Consider the following 17,544-nt stretch of genomic DNA (forward strand, 5'->3'; position numbering starts at 1 on the left):
GCTGAATAAGAGTGCCACCAGCACCCCTAGACAAGTGTTTTTGCCTTGTTATGCTGTGGTGTCGTGCCTTTCTGGGAAGAGAGCAACGGGTCCACATCTGGGTAACCCTTACTAACGTAGTTTAAAACTACAAGCATTCCAAACGTTTCCATAAATGTGAGAACCTTTCTACTTAGAACAAACACAGTCACATAGACTGTTCTCCGGAAATGTACCCACTAATAAGAGCCTACAATCAGTTGTGCTTTTTACAGAGGAAACATATCCATTTCTATAGCAGTATGGTCCCACTTACAAGGGCATCCCAGCACTGAAATGCCAGGCAATTCTCTTCCGGACATGAGTGCAGGGCGAAGCGACACTGTCACCCTGTAGCTTGAAAAAGGGAGAACGTTAATTTAAACAGTAGCTTTCTTGCTAGCTGTAGAGGGGGTAAACTTTAGCCAACATTTTCTTCCTGATCTCTAGATCCACAGTTATATTCTTTTTATCCAATATCCTGGGTGGAATGTACATCTTAGTACCCTGTTTTTCCAAGTCCACCGGGCACCATTGGAAACCCACACTTGATAAATCTGTATTAGCCAGAAATATGAGTGGGGAAATTTCATACTTAATTTTACTAAAAGTCAAGCCACATAGTGATGCCAATAACCATAGGAGGGAAAGTAGTGCCTCCAGAATAATCAACGTTCGTATATGTGTTCATAGAGGTATAGATCTTAACCAACATTTCATTGTCCATGTTTTTGCTAAACAGCAGCATATGACCCATGGAGTGGCATAAACAGATTGTGATATGTGATTGTGGATTGGTGAGGGGGGATAGCTCAGGGGTAAGGTGTTTGTGTTGGAAGCAAGACAATGCAGCACAACACAGATTTGAATATGACGCAGCGCTTAGAAACCTAAATAAAGAAAATGTATAATTATATGAGTGTTGAAATACATCCTCATTGCCTAGGGCTCAAAAGGCCATTTTGGCTACAGGTCAGCTGTGTTTGGAGCCATTCCTGACAGCTGATGAGGGTGCATATTTGCAGGTCTATTGTGCAAAAATGTGTTCCCTTTTTTTGTGGAACTAGAAATGGTAGCCACGGTATCCATAGCAACATTCTGCATGCCTGTGTTAATAAATGACTGCAAGCACTTGAGATTATCAAACAAACTTTTCCTAGGTCTTTCTAATTCTTGAAGGCAGTATAGCTCATCGGGCAGGATCTCAGGATGTCTCATTCCATTTATGAAATATTCAAATAGTCTTCCCTTTTAGCCAGCTTCACATCACATTGAATTCTAGTATGAGAAGTCCTGTGTTTGAAAACTGCATAATAAGGTGACCTTGCATGTGCCCACAGCATATTTGTAGCAGAAAGAGTGTGAATAAAGTAGTCGGGCACGTGGACAGTCATTTGTCTACAGTACCTAGCTCTAGAATTTTCCTACTTAGCAGGTAGGAATACAGTGTACTGTTGTGTGTCAGAAGAGAAATATGTATGTATGCATGCTTGGGATTGATACAGAGCGATCCTTGCTGCCAAGCAATGGAGCACTGCACAACAAGAGGAATTGATGGCTGCAAGCTTGAGCAGGTCACGGAATATGACTACTTAGGAACTCGATTCAATGATAGTGGTTCATGGCAAGATCAACTCATTAAATCATGTGTTGCACTGGAAAAAGGTAGCGGGCGGGGGTCGGAACATTTGCAGCAACCCATGGTTGCAGATCAATATCTCCTGATATAGAGATAATTTACAGGCACTGCCCTTGGCTCCTTATGTCTCAGAAATTTGGGGTTACACAAATCGTTCATCCTTGGTGACCCTAGAGAATACATTTCTGATGTCACTTCTGTGGCTTGCAAATAGTTCGCCAAATCCCCTACTCCATTTTGAGTGCAGTTTTAGCACTAGCTCGGATATTGCATTTTTAAGCCCATACTGTATTGGGCAAGAATTTGGAGTACTCAAAACTAGGGAAATATAGAGAGGCATTGTTTTATGTCCGCTCTATTGAGGGAGGTTGCTCGCTTCAGTGGGTAGTTCATGTAAAAGAAATGATTATTTGCTTTAAACCAGCAGAATATGTGGGTGGACCTGCAGCCCCGTGGGCAGGGGCTGCAAGCCTATGCTAGCTAAGGCAGTGAAGGAACTATCTAGGCAGAAGTTGGAGAGTTCCTGTAATTAGAGGGCAGTTGCACTTACAAATTAAACAGGTCTTTGGGTTTGAACCATACTTAGACATGCTAATACCACCATTTGCCGCAAGTTATTTTCGGAGTTCTACATGGGCACATTGAAGGTGCAGAAATGTACTGGTAGTTGGTGCGATCCAAACAACTTTGTTTGTTCGGTTTGCAATTCCAGTGATGAAACAGTAACACACTTCTTGCTGCTCTGTAATGGTTATAGACCTTTGAGGTGCAACTACCTCGTACCCATGTTCAAAGCTGCTAATATTCATCATACTTGGGAAGCAATGGCCTTGTGCAGGGCGACAAATTACCTTAATAAGGTTTATTTCACTGGCAAATTCATTTATCGTGCCTGGCATTTGAGGAAGCGTCAGATTTCTAGGCGTTTGCCTTAGGCGTTTGCCTAAGTACTGGATGCTTCTTGGGCCATTTGGCAATGGATTAATTATAGCTGGCATAGTTTTATCTTCAGATATAACCATCATGGTCTTATGGTTTATATTTATCTTTTGTACCTTATGTGTTATTCTACTTTATTTATCTTAGTGTTTTTATGGTTGCTTGTGAATGGATATTTGTATTTTAACATTGTACTCATGTGGACAACCTACTTCGAATAAAGCTTCTATGAACTGAACTGAAAAAGAGCAAGAGTACAGAAAGAGAATGTCAGGGCGAGCCAGGGGAGGGTCGCCAATTGAGAGGGTTCATCCAGAAGAGCGAGGTTCATATATGTGTAGACCTCCATATACATTTGTGGAACCTGCCTGCGTATGTTCTAATTCTAGCAGGTTCCATTCACCCAGATTTACTGATAAATTCAGTACCATTTAGTTGGTAATAATAACATCTGTTATTTGCAATGCAATTAAGAAAGTCAATAATAGCTCTAAATAAATGTTGTGGTATATGGGGTATTTGTTAAACTGTGCCTATCACACCGGTAGTGATCTTGCAGTGCTGAGACCTTGTCCAATAAATAGGGGCAACATTACCCTGCCAGAGCTACCCAGACTGTAGCGAAGAGCAAGGAAGAGTGATAAGGGTACACAAAGCAATAGAAACAGGAATAATGAGATAACGAGATACATTGAGATACAGTGGGATGAGAACAAAGGGGATGTGGAGTAGGGTGATGCCATGTTGTTTGCCTGTAATACAAGATTTGCATTCCTGGCTACACCACTGGACCTACACCTATTTGTGGGCTTAAGTGGTCTCAGCAAAGGTATACTATCTAACTGTCTATATTTATTTATTTTTATATAGCTTTATTTATTTTTATATAGCGCTGTCCGCCCATAGGCCTCAGAGCGCTCAACATTCACCTCTCTCAAGGACGAAGGGCAATCTATTCACAAGCAGATATTCGTTGATGACTGCAAGGAACTTAGGCGCAAGAATATTTGGAAATTTTGTATGAAATTTTGCTGTATGACCATTTTGCCCAGGGGCCACTCTGCCCACTAAGTCAGTGGGCCTCATTACGACCCAGGCGGTAAGTTACCGCCTGGGCCGTGACTTTACCACCATGGTGTAAACTACGTTTACACCATGGTGGTTGGCGGACTTACCGCCCCATTCCGACCTTGGCGGGGCGGTAAGTCCCCAATCCCCATTTACCCTTCCCCATTCCCATTTTTGCCCCATAGGGCATAATGGGAGTGGGGAAGGCGTTAATTACGCCACCGTAAATTACGGTGGCGTAATTAACTCCATGGTCCCTTAGCGCCATGGATTTTAACACCCGCTAAAATCGGGTGTTAAAACCTCCATGGCGCTAGGGGAACTCGTAATTGGCGGTAAGGGGTCGGCGCAGCTAACGCTGGCGTTAACCCCTTACCGCCAGGGTCGTAATGAGGCCCAGTATTTGCTTAAGGCAAATATAAGAACTGCCAAATCCTGCAGATCTGAAAAGGTTATGTAATGGGGTGCCAAAAAACTCTAAAGCAAGCGGAACAGACAGGCCGGGAAATCCCAGCCCAATGACGGAAATAGTCAAAGTAAATGGCAAAGTAAACTTTAATAACAATCCACTTAAAGCAGGAACAGCAATGAGCATGCAAGTCTCCAAAGCTCTCTGATTCTCCAATACGAAACATCAGGTTTTAATCACGAAATACGTCATGATCAACATCACATCACAATCTTAGTTGCAAAAATGTTCAGGGTTGAGGGATTGGTTAGGGGAATTGGGAATAGTTTATATATGGGTTAGTCTTTTCAATGGATATTACTATCTGATGGCCCCACCCCAAAATTGATAAAGGTAAGAAAGATATCATTTTAGCAACAGGCGATTGGCCAATGCAACAATTACAGGGAGGCATCATTTTGAGAGTTGTGTTTGGTTGGAATTGGTCTTATCAACCTTGAACATTTGACAGGTCATCAACACATGATCAAAAAATAGTGATGGGGGAGCGGCATCAATTAACTGCTTCTTCCAATTAAATAAGACACCATCCTTTATTTCCTAGACATCAGGCTTAGGCATCTGGCTTTGAACTGTGTGGGGAGTGAAGGAAGGCGCCTATCTGTGTCTGAAGCTAATGAATAGACACTGGGCCTCATGACAAGTTTGCTGGTCTGGAAACAATGGTGCCAGTAAGCCCACCGGCACCCTTGTTTCCGGACCGGCAAACTACGACCATTGCCTACCAGAGCTGATGTGCCCAATAGGTCTGACCCTGCCGGGCGCAGCGGCCACAGTAGGCAAACCCTTCACGGAAACACTGGCACCATTAGCAACGGTTCCGGTGCTTCCGTGTCCCCACTCCCATAGAGTCCTACAGTACTCTATGGGAATGGGGACTTATATTTTACCGGCGCCTAACTTCCCGGGCCGCCGGAGTTGTAATCTCCCGGTGGCACCGGGAAGTCAGGCGCCGATAAAATATTACCGGTCAGGCGGCAACCCCCCAGTAGCACCAGCAAGGTTACCGCCGGACCTGTAATGAGGCCCTCTGTTTTCCAGCTACAGGTCACGTGTAAGGAGACCACGTTTTGAATTATTTTGCTCTGCTATTACCGTAATTTCAGCGCTCATGTTCCCTGGATGCTCGGAGTCAGGAGAAGAGTGAAGAGAGGGTCCCCGGAATGAGCTTCATGTCCCCTATGTGCATGTCAGCCCAAAGGATAAGAAACGAGAGATGCCACTCGCTGTTTGGCCAACCCCAGGAGGACCAGTGTATTCCACGTATGGGAACAGATAATCTCTTAGACAACCGTTCAAACCCTATCCAGCTGATGTCTTCTCGGATAGAGGTGCCTCATCACTGGATCAGGTTGACTAATAATGAAAACCATAATTAGCGACAACGCGACATAGCAACATTAGTCTTTAAAGTAAATTTGCATTCCTGCACAAAGTTACGTAGACAAGCATACACACACAAAGAACATTTTTACACAGTTCTGTAGATAGAGGACAGATAAATATACATACTGTCAGAAGCTTTTCCTTTTTACTAGCCAAATGCAGAGACACAGGAGAACAAAGCACACATGGAACTAGCTTGCATTCACTTCATCGCAACTAACCATGAGGAACTACAGGGACGTACAAAGAACCTGTAAGGCCCTGATCATTACTAATATATAACGAAAATATTAGAGCATACAGGGAAACCATAGGATGACAGTAGTGAATCCGCAGGAAACCATAGGCCTCAGAATATGGAAGAGGAGAGGCAGACTCTGCAATGTGAAGCACAGAGCCAGTGTTTGGAGCCAAGGACAAGGGTGGTTGGAAAATACCTGAATATAACAGAATAAAATCATCACTAATAACAGACCAAAAAGGTCAGTTTTGTGGTCCACACCCACGTGACCCAGCCAAGCCGAAAAATGGCTATCTACTCATGGTGGGAAGAGGAGCTGTTCCCAGCGAAGCAGACAATGTTGGTACATGCGTTGGCCACCGAACATTGCAACCTGCAGGCACTCTCTCAGGCTAGGTGGCCATATCAGTGGCAACAATGTGCTATCTGCCCGTCAGATAGCACAGCGAGTAGGGTGCTCGCTTTGACATCCGCACAGAGCCTGCCAACGCAGGTTCGAATCCCAGGAGGGCCAAACTCAGCCTTTTGTCCTTCTGAGGTCGATCAATGAGCACCACACACTGTGGGTAATGATAAGCAGCACCCAGATGCCTGAGGGTTTGTAGCGCTATATAAATGGAAAATATTTATTATTATTATTAACAAGGGGACACGCGGTACTTCTCATTACCTTAAGAAGGTACACCAAGCGCTGTGAACAGAACAGGGTCCCAGGCTGGAGAGACCCGCTGCAGCCAATCCAGATGCTCCAACCCGGGAGTGGTGTATAATGTTGCAGGGGCCAATGATCTTTGAGTGACCCTGCAACAAAGTAATAGTTTTGGGGAAGGGTAACGCAAACCCACCTGCCATGGGAAGACCAATGGAGCAACTAAAATAGGGGATTTCCATAGGTAGTATCACCCAAGATACCCAATGGATACAGCCCGTAGGTTTTTGGGGTGGGTTGGTGGTTGTGACATCACTAAGAGACAAAACCAAGTGACGCAGGCTCAGGAGCTCTGATTGCTGGAGATTTTGTTGTTTCCTGTATAATCCATGTCTTTTGCAGAATAAACAGTTTATTTGCCCCATGGCTGAGTTCTCCGTTATTGCTGAGGGGAAGGGTTTGCTGGGCTCGAAATTAAGGTTGGATAAGCAGGAGCTAACAGCAACTCTTGGGTACCCAGCATTAACGAGTGACCAGGTGCTACCACTGGGGAACAAAGAGCCAGTACGTAGCGTTCTGCAAATCTAACTTTCACATTCGATGGATATATATAACTGTGTCCATTATTTATGGCCCCTTTTGTTCTAAATTTGAAACACAGAGTTTAATTGACATAGGTGTGTTTGTTCGGCATCAGTTAGCCTGGGGAGCCAAAGGTAGTTCCTGGTAGCTGTTGCTGTCAAGCTAACCAGGCTCTTCTAGGCTACAAGCAGGAGCGAAATAGCTCCCAGCTCCTCTCAATTTCAAACCCTGGGTTCGGACAGGCCCCAAATACTCTGCTGGCTTGTGACAGTGTTGATACGAACACCCCCCCCCGTCCTCTGGTATACTATTACAAGAGGGCAAGGCCTTTGTAAATGTCATGACTCTTGTTGGCCTGAGTGGCCTTGCCATGGACACGATGGTGGGTGGGGGCAGGGTGAATAGTATGCTGGGGTGTTGGTGTAGGTGGGGGAGGAGGGATTGTGTGCTGGGGTGTTGGTGGGGGAAATGGGGATAGTGTTTGAACAAGTTACATTAACATCTGCTTAACTGAAATCATGCACGTTTATTCATGATTGTGTTCTTGTGCACTCTATTCACACTGTGCTGGTTGTGTACTGAGTCAGGTCACTATTCTAGAAGTAATTGTCTATCGGTGCCTGTCGGTAAAGTATCCTTTCCCTCACATCTCTGTGAGCGTGTGCTCTGGCTCCTGCCACATGGCCATCCTCTCCATCTTCCTCTGGGGTTGGCCTGCCAGCGTCGGGGGCTAGGGGCACATTCCTCCTCAGGCAAATGTTATGGAGCATTGCACACACCAATACTAATTTCCCTACTTTGTCCGGGGCATACATGAGGACTCCACCAGTGCGATCTAGGCACCAGAATCGTGCCTTTAGGAGTCCAAAGGGGCGCTCTATGCATATGCGGGTCTGGCTGTGGGCATGGTTGTAAGCAGTCTCATGTGGTTTACGTGGGTGACGCACAGGGGTCATCAGCCACACCAGCTGCCGATATCCACAGTCACCTGCATAGGGTGAAATACCGACATCAGTCATTCGTCTCATGCATGGGTCTGCAGTCTCAATGTATCTGGCCATTGTTAGCCGTGAGCATTAGTGTGTGCATCCTGCCCATGCAATGTGTATGTATGATGGGTGTGCATCCTTTGTATTTAATGCCACAAATTCCTTGTCCTGTACATGCACTCTGTGTTATTGTGGTGGGTGTTCTGTGGTGTGTCCCAGGTGACTACACGTTGGCAGATGGCTGTGGCATGGGTGGGCATACTGTTGGGTGCTGCTGTCTGGATCTACAATGTGCCACATTCAAGATGCATTGTGGTCCATGTGGCTTGATGTGTCATCATGATGGCAGTGGTTTGTGTCTGTCAGCATCTGTGTGGCCAGGTGTGTACAACATGTGCATGCACCCTTGGAATCCCGCCTCTGTAGGTGCAGGTGCTGCCAGTGCATCCTCTTGACATGAAGTTCTTCCTTTAGTTTTGGCTATCCCCCATTTCTGTTTTTGTTTGTTATCATGGTCCGTTGTCCTTTGTGCCTCTGCGTGTATCCTGGCAGTGTGATGTTGTGTTGAACCTCGGTAGCGGGCACAGCAGTGGGTGATGATGAGGGATTGGTAGTGCTTCTGGTTCCTGTAGGCGGCCTCATGGGGCTGGGGTGCCACCAACGCTACATGGGTGCAGTCTATGGCTGATATCACATTGGGCAGTTGTGCAGTGGCATAAAACCGTGCCTTCATGTTGTTGAACTGGGCCTGGGTGGCAGACAGTGCAATGAGGAACTGAGGAACTGTAGGACTGTCAATAGTCCCAGTAGCGGGGGCACCACTGTGTGGATCCTAATCCTGCTCCTGATGTCACCCTGGATTGTGGCCAGCAGTTCTGTGATTATCTTCCTGTTCAGGCGATACTCAGTAACCAACTGGTTGTCCCTGAGTACCCAGGGTGAGGGCTTGGTTCCGGGGATGGGTGCTCGCCTTGCTGGTGCCATTCTCCTCCTCCACCGCCTCCTCCTCCTCCTCATTCCACTCTGAGCCGCCAGTACTCCCTCTGCCCTGGCCTGGATGGCCTGCATCTCAAGCTCCAGGCTCAGCATGATCAGCTGCCTGTCCCAGCTTCCAGCATATAATGGTTGCATGGTATTGGTAGCAGTGTTTGGGGCCTTGGTGTGTCTTATGTAGGCCTCTGGTGTGCATTGTGTGTACCTGTGGCTTTATTTATGGCACCTGGGCTCAATTACCTCTGGGTGGAGGTGCTTCTCAGCTGTATTAGGACTGATTTTGGGCACTAATATCGCCACACATGGAGTTGTGATCCGGCTGTAATAGCGCTGTGTGTTGTTGGCACTGTTAGCGCCGGCTGTAATTGCGACGGCTGTAATAGCAATGGCTGTAATTGCTCCGGTACCCTTTGGGTCTGGCGCTAGTTGCTCAGGGTCCTGATCTGGCGGAGCGTTATTGGTGGCGCTAATACCATTACTGCCGGATTTTAGAACTAATGCCCAACTCTTCTTACGTCAATATGAGGCAGATCATTGGTTTGTGTGCATTCATGGATTTTAGTATCCAAGTGTATCCCTATTTTCATCCTCATCACTCTTTTAGCAGTCTTTTAACATTGGTTTATGGCTATTCTCAGGGTGCAGAATCCTAGTAATACAAATGCTTGGCTATTAGTATTTTGAATGCATTAGCCGGCCAGGAGGGCATCCAGGAGAATAGATAAGAGAGCCAGTCATCATTTAAAATCTCTTCCACCTCCACTGTCAATTTAGTCTGTAGATCTGTTAACAAGGCTATGGCCTCTCTGAGGGTCCCATTTTCCTCATCGTGGGCAGGTGTGGATGTACAGCAAGACGGGCCAATTGTTGTGCACACGCAGCCCTCAATGGTCATTATCAGATCAAGAACATACCTGTTTTGGAGGGTTATGAGTCTTATTGCACTCAGCTCCTCCCTTGTGGCATTATAACCCTTCACTGTTGTGTTAATCGTTTGCAACAGGTCCCATCTTGCCATTTTGCATTTGCAGCAGTCTGTACTCCAGAGAGGAAAATAGCAGAGAAAATGACTGCTGTTTTGCTAAACAATGTAGGCTCATCTGGTATGTCATAGTAAGCATCCTCTGATTTTGCAGAGAAATAATTCTCCCTTTTCTGATGGGCGAGAGTGATAGATCTTTTCTTTCTTAAATGTGCATCCATTTTAGGTAGATCCATAATATATATATTGCTTTGTGGTACTACCAGAGTGGGTATGTTTATTAGCACTATGGAACATAGTCCTATCTAGTTTGGGGGCAACTTCATGTATGCTCTGGACCCACAAGCCCAATAGTGGTCCATCACTACTGCTGTTCCTGTATTCATGCCTGGTATATCAAAGATGCATTTACACCCAGTATTTTTCCAACGTTTACTGTGCCATTATTTTGGACCCATAGGGTGGCATTTCTCAGGGTTATTAGATGTACTGGTCGCCCCTCACCATCAACCAATGTGAGTAGCTGTGTAATTTCAGGCCATTGATCAAGGCATACGTTATTCACATTTACCACAATCTCTTTCCATTGTTCCAGCAGTGCTAGTGCCTTGCACACAACTAGTCCATCGGACCACCCCTCGGTTGTGAGTACGATTCCCTTTATTTACAGTTGACCTCATTCTCAACATCCAGGAATTTCCTTCGCCTTCCCATCATTACACTGCAGTATTTAATTTTCCTCTAGGGTAATCCCTGCTCTGTTTGTTCCAGGTTGCTCATATCTTAATACCCTATGCTTTGTTTCAGTTTTTGCCATTGACGTCAGGTCTTGTATATAATTATCTTCTCGCTGAGATTTTGCTTTATTTACCCACACTAATAAAGCAGTCTGGCCTTGGAATAACCCTCTAGTTAGACAGAGGGCAATATGTGTCAGGCAATGTGCCTTCTCTGTGGGCACTTCTGTGGCTATGAAGACCCTGGAAGTGCCCATAGCGTAGGGAATGAGGGGGCACACATAACAGCTCTCATCAGATGTCCCACAGCCCACCTTGCTTATGTGCTGGTACAACATATTGTTAGTTACTTGGGCAGAATCAGTGATATAGGCATTTATGTGTTGGAAGTTATCCACTGCATTTATTTTCAGTCTTTTTATCTGCTTAGTAGCAGCAGAGAACTCTTGGGCTGCTAATTAATTTGCTATAGTAGCATGGGTCATTTTAATATACATTGGTTTGGGTACATTATAGAGGATCAATTCTCGTAGTCCCAGGAGAATAATGGAAAAGAAGCAGCAGAACGTTAAAAAAAAAACATAGCTACAAGCATTATTGCCAAAGTATCCGTATTTTGTAAATAAGCACATGCATTAGGTTGTCTGCGGGCCAAGAGCGTGTATCTAGCAAAAGAAGAAAAACTGCACAATTATTGCAAGAAGAACTCTTTCAAGAATAAAACAAGTTTTTGGGTCACCAAAAAGAGTGGCGAGAGTGGCGTTTCTGGTTCGTAAACAGGATATGAATTGACTATGTAAGTGAAGACTGCAAATAATATTGTTTGCAAGGGCAACATTGAATGTATTTTTCTCCTTGGGACAGTGCTATTTCTTTATTTGTGCAGGTAAAATCCTTAGGAAAGATGTTTTATTAAATTCTTTTTGTTTACTGATTGGAAAGAATTAGTTTATTGTCTGTCTCAGACTGCTGGTTTCTGCCTGCTCCTTGTGGCCGATCGAGTCTGTATCTGCGTCACCTCTTCTTCACCTTCAGATTCAGGGAGTTGTGGCAGGGGGTCTCTCCTTTGTATGGTTTAACATTACCAAGATGGAGCAGGCTTGTCTTCCTTGTACTCGTACTGCAGTGGGGGAGACCTCGTCAACTAGGTAGGGTCCTTCATAGCGAAGTTTGTGGCCGGGCCTCACAATATTTTTTATTAGGACCTTATCGCCTGGATACACAACAGTGGGTTTCAGTAAGGTATAGGTATCGATTTGCTTGTTGTCTACCTCATCCTTCTTTGACCTCCCCTGCTCGGCTCGAAGCTGTTGAGACATGAAAGTGACACTCGCTGTCATAGGAGCCAAGTATTTATGCATTTCAGAACCAAGCACATCTGAAGCATTATGGGCATCCGTTTGCTCTCAAGTGGAAAGAACAAGAGGTACATGCATACGCATCCCGTCACAAGCTTGTGAGGATTCCGGTGATTGCGTAATGCAAATAAGGCTATGGGTAGGCAATGGAGCCAACCTTTTTTCAGGGTCACTTTTAACTTAGCAATCCATTCTTTGAGAAGGCCGTTGAGGTTATCACAAAATCCATTTGCCTGCAGGTGATAAGCAGAATAGAATTCATGCTGAAAACGCAATAGGATTGTGATGTGCTCAAAGACTTCATTTCCAAAATGCAGTCAATTATCAAACCAAAGTACTGTGCACACTCCCCACCTCAGGAAGACCTCAAATAGGAGGAACTTTGCAGCATATTTGGCATCAGGATGTGTCTATGGACTGGCCTTGATCCATCGAAAGAAAGGACACACGACTACTAGCAAATACCTGTAGCCGTTAAAACTTGGAGCAAATCTACATAGTCGATATGCAAATGCTGGAAGAGTCCAGTAGGACGAGGTATTGCTCCTCTCACTGTTCGCAGCATGTGCCCTGTGGTAAATGTCTGACAAATTAGGAAATTTGTGATGAAAGAAGAAACGTGCTCCATCAGGTTAGACACAAGCCACTCTTCCGATATCAGGGCTGCAAGGCTCTCTCGTTTTGTGTGTGGTGGGTAGTGCAATTGGTCTAATGCTACATTAAATAAAACAAGGGGCATAACTGGTTTGCCGGTGCTGTCCTGCCACCACAGTGCATCTGTTGGGGACAATGAGCACCCCCTACACTTCCGAAAATCCTGTTCTTCTGGTGGAGCACTTACCTGTAATTCAGTGATCTGTGCTATAGGCAAGATATTAAAGCCTTCTTTCAACGTGACAGTCCTGTGTGTACTGTTGACATTACGTCAGCGGAGTCAGAATACACTGTTACTTCCTCATCCTAATGCGTTTCAAGTGCCACAATAAGCGCTACTAATTCTGCTGCTCGCGCTGAAAAATGTAAATGCAATCTCGCACTCGCCACTGTCTCAAAGCTGCCATTATGTTTTTACTTTAACACTGCAGTCCCTGTTTGTCTTTGCCCTGAATTATGGTCAATCGTCGAAGAACCATCAATGAAGAACACCTCCCCTCCTCCTAGGGCATTCTCTTTAACATGGGGTATATCGTCATACTTGAATTAGTGGCAGGGGAACTATTATCAGTCTCCCCGTCTATATGCAAGAGGAACTGGGCCGTGGAAATCTCCTGCACCAAAAATGGAAGGCTCAGCCATAGGACAAAGATGACTATCTTTATTAGAAAATTCAATGACAAGGATTGCAGTATGAACAATGCAACATTCTCCACACTCGCTCACTCTCCTGGAGCCTGTCCAGTTTTGTTAATGCATGACATCACAAAATGAGATTACATCCCACAAAACCTAACTGCGATTATTGGGTAAGCCATATCTGGTGGCTCCTCCTGAGACCTCCTTTACATGTTGCGAATGCAAAAGTTACAGGTTGTTGTGAGATGATTGGCTAGTGAAACACAGTGTAAGCTTAACGTGGAAGGTGGTTAGGGATTGGACAGAAGGGGTCTTTCTCAGCCTTGGAGCTTTGGTCAGTTAACAGGCCAAGTGCAACTATTCCAGGTAGTGGGAACAACCCCAAAGGTGCTGCATGTTCCCAACAAGTCAACATCTTTGATTTCTTAGGCCTTGAGACAGGCCTTTCGGCTTTGAACCCGTATTACTTTTGTATCCTCCTGCCTTCAGTTCGATGGGAACCTCAGTCAGGCTCGAATGAATAGGCTCTGGCAGTTTGGCAGTAGTTGCATGTATGCCTTCGTCCCGCAGGCCCAGTAGTGATCCATTAGCACTGCGGTACCAGCCTTCATGCCTAGTATCTTCGATATTCGTTTGCAACCTCTATTTTCTCCAATCCTCACTGGACAGTCATTAGGAAACACAAGGAAGCATTCTCGAGTGGTATGATTGGCATAGGACCTGGTTCTTTCTCCACCCATGTGAGCAGTTTTGCACTTCTACTGGAACTGTCAAGAGTGTGTGTGCTTTGCACCCTACTATCCCCATCTTCCATCCTTCTCCTGTGAATATTTGTCCGTATACTAGCAGCTGAGGTTTTTCCCAACATTTTGGCATCCCTCCTATCTCCCTTTGTCCTGTCTTTGGGCATTGTAATTCGCTTTATGTCACTATTCTGGCTTCTCCTTTGTTTGGGCCACCCAGAACGTATTCTATTGTCTTGTCAGTGCTGCAATAGTCATCTATCATTTCTTGAGTTTTGATGTAGCTATCTTCATATGGGAACATCTTCTGTGACATCCATCTTAGTGTAGCCTATCTTCCTTGAAATCGGCCTCTTGTTGTGGAGAGCGACAGGTGCACGGGGCATTGTGCTCAGTTGTGACTTCTGTGGCTATTCATGTTCTGGAAGCACTCATGGCATAGGGGATGAGAGAGCACACATAGTAGCTCTCCTTTCTTGTCTCTCTCTACACCTTGGTCATGTGCTGGGACCACACGTTGTTAGACACGTGGGCCGAATCAGCTAGGTATGTGTTTACGTGTTCAAAATCTATATCTTCACTTCGCCTGAGTCTTTTTACTTCGCTGACAGCGCTGGTAACCTGCCCAGATATGGCTTCAGTAAGAGCAGGAATAGGGTTTGTGTTAGCATGTACCATAGCGTGTGCATTAGACAATACAACCTTTTGTAACGCTAAGAGGGTAAAAGAGGTAGAGACAACAGAAAGCAAAAAATATCAACATAATGGATCTTGCCGCAATGTCCATTTTCTGTAAGGCTGCATGCCAACTACATTGTCCATAGAGTTCACGAAACCGATTGCAAATGTCTTTGAGTTGCATTGTTATTACTTTGTTGTGTTAATCGGGCTCTTCTGCGGTAGTACTGAGCCAATGCAGCAAGAAACAGTCACTCCCAAACAAATCGTACTTTGGCACTTCTAAGCAATGCAATAACTGGTGGGTCGCCCTGGGTTAATATTGGATAGGTATGGGCCACGTAAAGAAGGAAAGCATAATAGAAAACCTTAGGTGGTATCATTTGTCTGGATGAGGCTACAAGTTCTGAAAAGTGCTTCTCAGCGTTTGTGCAGGTATAGAATTATTTGCCAAAATCAGTGCAAACATTCACGATGATTACCTAGTGTAAGGAAAGGACAGTGTGCCTAATTAACTTTTCATTTTGTTCTTGGCTAGCTATAGTCTTTGATCGTGCCTGTATTTGCTGGTGTGTTTCTTCTTCTTCTTGTTCTTCTTGCCTCAAATATTCTATGCGTTGGGCTGAGGAGGTCTCACCTCTGCATGGTTTGACGTCTCCAAAGTCGTTCCAAGCTTTTTTCCCCCACCACCTTAACAGCCTTGTCAGTTGCTTGTTCTACGGAATAGGGGCCTTCGAACCTGGGTTTGTACCAGGGCCTGACAAGATTTTGTTGGAGCACTCGGTCTCCCAAATAAAGAAATGGTTGCTTAAGCAGTTCAGGGTTTTCTACTGGTGCGTTATCTTCCTCATCCTTCTTCGACCTCCTCCACCGGGACTGAAGCTGTTGAGAGTTAAAAGAAGAACTAACCATCATTGAAGCGAGATATTCGTGCATTTCATCACCTAGGGCAGTGGCTATATTTTGGGCATCTGTCAGCGCTCTAGTGGGAGGAGCAAGTGGGAGTCGCATGCATCACCCTGTCACCACCTCATGAGGGGTTAAATGGTGGTCAGACCCAGGTTGATTACACAATGTGAACAAAATTAAGGGCAGGCAATGCAGATATCCCTTTTTTAGCGTTGCTTTTATTTTCGCAATCTTTTCTTTGAGCAAGCCATTGAGGCGTTCACAAAGCCCATTCGCTTGCGGGTGATAAGCACACGAAAACGTATGCTTAATCCCCAGCAGGGCTGTGATGTGCTCAAAAACTTCATTTACGAAGTGAGGCCCATTGTCTGAATGCAGGACCTTGTACATACCCTATCGTGGGAATGCCTCTCTGAGGAGGAATTTCACCACACTGAGGGCATTGGGGTGTGAGCACCGACCAGCTTTGATCCAGCGAGAAAAAGGGCATACCACTACGATCATATATCTATACCCCTGACACACTTGATTCATGTCCACGTCATCTATGTGTAGATGTTGGAACGGCCCATTAGGGCGCAATATTGCTCCTCGCACTATGCTCAACGTCTGACCGCGTACATTATTTTACATACTATGCAAGTGTCCATAAAAGTGCCGATATATTTCGCCAGGTTGGGACAGAACCAATCTTCCCCAATATGTGCTGCCAAAACATCTGTGCTAAGGTGAGTAGGATAGTACAACTGCGTGAGCGCAATCTGCAACAATGCTGCGGAAATCACCAGCTTTCTCTTGCATTAATCGACAGTAATGTACTATAGTCAACTACATTTCTAATAATAATCATAATAATAATTTAGCATTTATATAGCATTACGAACCCTCAGGAATCTGAGTGCTGCTTATTATTACCCACGGTGTGTGGTGCTCATTTATCGACCTTGGAAGGATGAAAGGGTGAGTTTGGCCGCGTTGGGATTCAAACTTGCCTCAGCAGTCTCTGCACAGATGTCAAGGCGAGCGCTCTACTCACTGTGCTATCGGACCAACTATGACTTCTGACCATGACTTCGCCTCCATCCCCACTAACTTTGTTGGTTGTTTCTGTACTTGCTCTGGTAGCCCTTGGCTTAATATATGATAAAATAACCCCACTGTTTTATCCCACAGTTCTCACATCTCGAGACGCCAATTCTCTTTTATCTCCTGAATGTATTGAAGTGGGTATTCGTCCTCAGGAATCTTGCGTGCCATAATCACGCTTACATCAGATGTGTCTGGGTACTGTACTCTCAGAGCCTACAATATGGCTGCTGTGCAGTTATTAAACAGTGCACCATCATGCACTGTGTTCTGTGCTGTCAATCCGGGGTGCCCTGCCCGTCTCTAAACATCATCAGCTACCTCACCAAGAATAGCGGAGAGTAAGCTCTTCATGTCGGCTACTGCTAATATCGTTCCTGCCGTAAGTCTTTCTAACTTATACATCCGTTTCCCCACTCCTGCGGTCAATGAGGGTAACTTATACCTCAAATTATCATTGTCCATCTGTTGCCACAGTATATATTGTGGTTGTCTGCCACCCTTTTCTAGCAACAGAATCTGTGTCAGTTCTACTCCTCTGTCATGCTTCCCTATGTCTTTTGCGGTAATGAACACTCTCGCCATACTTGCTCTTTTCCGTCCCGATAAGACTCTCAGCCTCTGTGCATATGGAGTAAATTTGTCTGCGCTATGCGATCTGCCTTTGGAACGCTCACGGCATCCTTCAGGTTCTAGCTTGCGCTTCTCAATATCTTCCTCTCCACCTCACAGTATGTGCTGCTTAGAGCTTACTTTCTTGGAGGGGCGGCATGGCCTCCTCCCAT

The 17,544-nt window shown here is 45.3% G+C and overlaps 2 protein-coding genes across 3 annotated transcripts in view; one reads left to right on the forward strand and one right to left on the reverse strand.

Annotated features, from left to right (window-relative positions):
• The window catches only part of MRAP (melanocortin 2 receptor accessory protein), a 264,031-nt gene that overhangs the window by 226,678 nt on the left and 19,809 nt on the right, over nt 1-17,544 (forward strand). The gene's annotated exons all lie outside the window — the stretch shown is intronic.
• LOC138526035 (uncharacterized) overlaps nt 13,351-17,544 on the reverse strand; it is a 105,919-nt gene continuing 101,725 nt past the window's right edge. The window contains exon 6 of the mRNA XM_069636336.1: nt 13,351-15,646. The gene's annotated coding sequence lies outside the window, so the exon portion shown is untranslated. The remainder of the gene's footprint in view (nt 15,647-17,544) is intronic.

The sequence above is a fragment of the Ambystoma mexicanum genome, chromosome 7p (genome assembly GCF_040938575.1).
Source record: "Ambystoma mexicanum isolate Mex_15411 chromosome 7p, UKY_AmexF1_1, whole genome shotgun sequence".
Classification (NCBI taxonomy): Eukaryota; Metazoa; Chordata; class Amphibia; order Caudata; family Ambystomatidae; genus Ambystoma; species Ambystoma mexicanum.